Source organism: Alligator sinensis, unplaced genomic scaffold (genome assembly GCF_000455745.1).
Source record: "Alligator sinensis unplaced genomic scaffold, ASM45574v1 scaffold523_1, whole genome shotgun sequence".
Lineage (NCBI taxonomy): Eukaryota > Metazoa > Chordata > Crocodylia > Alligatoridae > Alligator > Alligator sinensis.
This window is the reverse complement of record NW_005843082.1, coordinates 117,746-122,933: the sequence shown is the minus strand read 5'-3', so window position 1 is coordinate 122,933 and position 5,188 is coordinate 117,746. Positions and strand designations below refer to the sequence as shown.

The following is a 5,188-nucleotide window of genomic DNA, read 5'->3' as shown; positions in this document are numbered from 1 at the left end:
ATCATTGACTGGAATGCAGGGGATGGTGGCACTAGGGAGTGTGGTTTTCTCAAGCCTGCTGATCTGGTCTCACTGGATCTTGTTTTGCAAGTTGAACTTCTCCCAAGTTTTTCTTACATGTGAATATGTACTCACTGACTCAGTCTGGGCAATCTCAGACCTTAGACCAGTATAATGACTAATAGTTTGGGCCACATTAGGATTAAGAAAGCATTATTTTGTGCTGAAGTTGGGGGAGGAGCAAAAGAAGAAAAGAGGCTGCCACTGAACTGAAATTTTCTTTCTATAGGACATTGTGGGAGGAGAGAGGAAGAACCGACATGTTTCCTCCATGTCTACCTATGTGGGGTAGGTAGGGCAGGCCAGCTGCACCACAGGACTGCCAGTATGAAAGGAGCAAGGGTACCAAGGTCTTCCAGAAAACATAACGTTTGGGGATTTTGGTATGACACTTTTTTTTTCTCAAATGTGTTTAGCAGCCTCCTTGGCTACTGTTTGGTTAGTCAGTAGTAGTCTGATAACTTCTGAAGATCTTGGCTTGGATCTTTTTGGTAGATGCTTTACAAATGTATAGTAAGGTACAATCTTTATATAAGGTGCTTGCAATGTACCTTGAAGATGCAAACAGGTAAATCTTAGCAGGAGGTGGATAATGGTGATGAGATGATAAATGGCAAAGGCTGGTGAGTACACCACTCAATGAATATGACTGGGAACATGTGGGTCCTTAAGTTCAGTATGGCTAAGTTTGGATCCAACAATGCTGATGTGGTAGAGAGTGAGCAGCACCTCAGCTGTTGAGTGCAGCTGTCAAAATGAACCATTGCTCTCTGTTAGGAAGCAGCGCTACCTGGTGATGCAATAAGGGATGCTTGACACTATCCTGATAGGCACAGTATGGCTGAGCTGTTCTCAACTGAACTTTCAGTCTTCTCTGCTGGTAACTAAAATGCTGCTTATTATATTGTAGCTATGTATGAATAGAGCTTGAATTCTTTGCTGTTGCTGCTGCTGGGGTGGGTGGCAGCAGTGTTGGGAGGAGGGGCTGTGGTAAATTTTGGGGGGGCTGTAGCCCCCCCCCCCAATAAGCTCCCTCCCAGTGCCACCTGCCCCGAGCACAGCCCCCGGACAGCCCCACCTCCGGGAAGAGCCCAGCACTGCCCCTGGCCCTGAGCACGCAGCAGGCAGCTCACCCTCACCCCGCGCACAGATCTGGGGGGCCCATGCTCCCTGTGCCTCCCCTGGGGGTGTGCGCAGTGGCAGGAGCCACCTCTCCTCCCCGTGCTCATTGGACGAGTCACTCGCAGCTCTGTCCCATGCCCTGCCCCAGCTGTGAAGCCCCAGCCCCAACCTCACTCACTCCCTCACTGTGGGGGTCTTGATTTCCGCCTCCCCCCCTCCCCACACAACCCCCTTCCCCGGCAACAGACTTACCAACTGGTCACTGTTCTCCAAGCTGCTGGGCTGCATATTGGCAGTTGGATTAGTATTGGCCAATATGGCTCATTAATCAGCCATCAGTATCAGCCCAAAAATCTTTATTGGTGCACTTGTACCCTATACTTCTCTCCCTACCTGCAATTTGCCCATATAGGATATCTTTTGGGATCCACCCCTCTTCCATCCTGCAGAGATGGCCAAGCTAGTGTAGGCACTGCTGTTTGAGTAGTGCAATGATGGTTGGCTTTGGTGATGACCTCTGTGTTGGTGATTCTGTCTTGCTACTTCATGTCAAGGATGCAGTGTAGCCAGTGTAGGTGGAAACTGCTCAGCTTCTTTTCTTGATATGTATATGTTGACCAAGTCTCACTGCTGTACATAAGGATGCTGAGGATACAGGCTTTTGGTTTGGATTGTGAGTTTTGTATTGTTCCAGACTCATTTGGAGAACTTACTGAAAGTGGTAGCAGCCTTTCCAATGTGCACATTTAGGTCTTTGTCCAGTGACAGGTTGTCGCTCACTGTGAATCAAAGGTAGCAGAACTTGTTCACAGCCTCGAGAGGCGTGTTGTCAAGGCTGATAGATGGTGACTGGAGAGCACCCTGTCCTGGGACCACAGTCTTCTTAATGCTGCGGGTCAGGGCAAACATCCTGCAAGCATGGGAGAGGTGATTCACGAGTATTTGTAGTTGTGTGTCTTCATGGGTGGTGAGTGCAGCATCGTTGACAAGAAGGAGCTCCCTAATGAGTATGTGCCTCACTTTTGTTTTGGCTTTTAGACATGATAGATTGTAGAGTATACCATCTGATCTTGTGTGAAGGTATGTGTCTTGGTCCAAGCTATCAAAAGTGTAATGCAGCAGCATAGAGAAGATCCCAAAGAGTGTGGGCGCCATTGCAGCCAAAACTGAATGAAGAGGATACTCCCATCTTTGCAATTTGCGTGGGCAGAGGCAGTAATGATCAATATAAATGTCAGCACCTTCAGCTCCAAAATTCTGTCACATAAGCACAGCCATATGAGTACATAAATATGAAATAAAATAAAAAAAAGGTGAGTGTCTAAACAAACTCCTGGTGCTGCACCTCAAATTCTTCCCTGGAGAAGAGGATATGATATTAGGCTGCTCCCTAAGCTGCTGGAAAACATTCGGATGCTATGGCAATAAAGGCAGTATAAGCATCTATATAGAAACAGAAAATGAACGTTGTGTGTGTTTCTCAGGAAAAGATCAGAATCATATTCTGCTTGGGAAGAATTCGTAGCTTTCTATAATTCTGTATTTTTTTTCTCTTTCTGCCCAAGAATTCAGAAATACCAACAAATGGTCCAGACTATAGTTTTCCATATAATAATTTTAAAAGCCATTATTTTTTTTTTCATAAATTGTCTTTTGGCTTTACAGGCTTTTAATCTTCCAGGCAGAAAACATACTGAAGAACTGAGTGATCCTTTTCCTAGCACATATTTTACTGTTGTATTTGATGGGCAGTTGTGACTTTTCTGTAAATCACTGCCAACTTTGTTTCAGTCCAGAGGTTTCCATCTTTTAAAATAAATCCACGTCCCTTATACCTTGTTTTAATGGCACTGAGTTCTGTATAACATTCTTTTTTTTGTAACGAGCAACAAATTTACACTTCATAGAACAGCATTGGAAGTGTCAGTATTTTGTAGTAGAATGGGCAAACCTCAATCTTAGCTTGTAACCTGTTTGCATGACTGTCTCTGCTTTAATTTCCATGCAAAATACCATATTTACTTGAATACAAGATGACCCTTACTGTAAAATGACTCCCAATAATTAGATTCTACACATGAAAAACTTGTAAATTTATTATAATTTTCCAGGTATGGGATCTAATTATTTGAGGATATCTTAAATTTGTGCCTCCACTACTGCAGGCAGTGGAGGGAGAGATGAAGAGGGGGGCAGCAGGGCAGGCAGTAGGAAGGCAGTAATGAGGCAGGCACTGTGGATGTGGTAGGGCAGGCAGTGAGAGGCAGGCAGCTTGCCCCCTGCTGCCTGTTCCCGCCCCCCCTCTCCCCCAGCCTCAGATTTGCCCCGATTCCCTGTCTTCCTCTTCCCCTTTTCCATGCCACTTTTGCTACCCACAGCCTCAGGTCCCCACACACCTTCCTCCCATCTCCCTCCCCTTCCCCAAGTCTCTCCTCCCTACCCCCTCATCTTACCTTGCTGCAACATGGGCACAGAGCATGGCTCTGGCCTGCCCCTTAGCAGTAATGCGGAGCTGGCACTGCTGTTCCGGCCTGGGCCCCATAGCAGCAGAGAGAGAGGAAGGGGAAACAGGGGACTGGGGGCTGCAGGGGAGGAGGAGTGGCACAGGATGCAGAAGTAGTGGGTGGGGGGGAGGCAGCCCTAAACCCAGCCCCAAACTCAGGTTGGGGCTGAAGCTGCAGCAGCTGCCTGCAGCCCCCCTCCCACCTTCTTGCCCCTCCTTGTGCTTGATTGTAAGGCAAGGGACGCTTTTCCTCATGTCTTCTAATCAAGAAAATGTGGTATGTACTAGCACAGAAGGGTATGATGCCAGTTGTATCCTTCAGGAACTACACTACATTGTTTAGCTTGTTTATTTTAATCCGCCCAATACAAAAATGATATGCTATACATATTACAAACATGTGTAGTATCTGTTTGCTCTTCACAGGTCCCTCAATAACAGCATTTCACTTGACTTCTTGATAATCTGCTTTTGGCTGGAATCAAGAATTGTAAAGGAAGAATTATCTCAAACTTTTTCCTGCCCACCCCTTTTTATAGTCTACTTTGTTTTTGGGAGAAGTAGTGGACTGATTGATTGTCTTACCTACTTAAACATGGAAGGTATAAAGAGTTGCGTTGTGAAAGAAATACTGGTAGTCTCTTTAAGATTTTTTTTTGTTTTTGAAATGGGATAAGTAGTAATAATTGCATCTAAGCATACTGGATTAAGATGCAAGAGTCATGGACTGCTGAGGACAAAAAATGGTTTTCAGAATAATTGGCTGCAGAAAATTAGTTTTCTGGCACTAAACATTTCCCATCTGTTTTCCTTCCCTGTCATTGCATTTAAATATTTACTGTGGAAACTTGCTTGCCCCTGCTCAGCTAATCCTAAAGCCTCTGGTTGAAAAATATGAAGAGACTAGTGAATATTTGTCACTCAAGTTTTAATACCAGGGAGTTGTACTAAGGTCTTGGGTTACGTAATGTCAACCTCTTGTTTCTGAGAGAGATCTGTTCAACTTCCTTGACTGATCTGATGCCCTGGGCATCCAGAAGAGGATTCTTTGATTAATATAAACCAGTGGTTCTCAACCTTTTCCTACCGGCACCCGTTTGCAAAGATCCGTGGGCTGTCCCGACCCACACCCCCTGGCCCTGCTGGTGCCTGAACTTCGGTCCCCTGCCTACCCCCCCGGGCCATGCTGGTGTCCCTCATTCCTGTCCCGCTCGGGCCGGAGCATGGTGGCTATAGTTTCATAGTTTCATAGTTTCTAGGGTCGGAAGGGACCTGGGCAGATCATCTAGTCCGAAACCCTGCCATGGCAGGAAAGAGTATTGGGGGTCAAACGACCCCAGCGAGATGGTCATCTAACCTCCTCTTAAAAACCCCCAGGGTGGGAGCCTGCACCACCTCACTTGGAAGCTGGTTTCAGACCCTAGCCGCCCTGACCGTGAAGTAGCTCCTACTGATGTCCAACTTAAACCTTCCCTACGCCAGCTTGTGCCCATTATTCCTGGA

General features: G+C 46.3%; 1 protein-coding gene across 1 annotated transcript in view; it reads left to right on the top strand.

Moving 5' to 3' along the window:
• Positions 1 to 309: 309 nt before the first annotated feature.
• Positions 310 to 5,188, top strand: part of LOC102374615 — an 80,522-nt gene continuing 75,643 nt past the window's right edge. The window contains exon 1 of the mRNA XM_025193645.1: positions 310 to 443. The gene's annotated coding sequence lies outside the window, so the exon portion shown is untranslated. The remainder of the gene's footprint in view (positions 444 to 5,188) is intronic.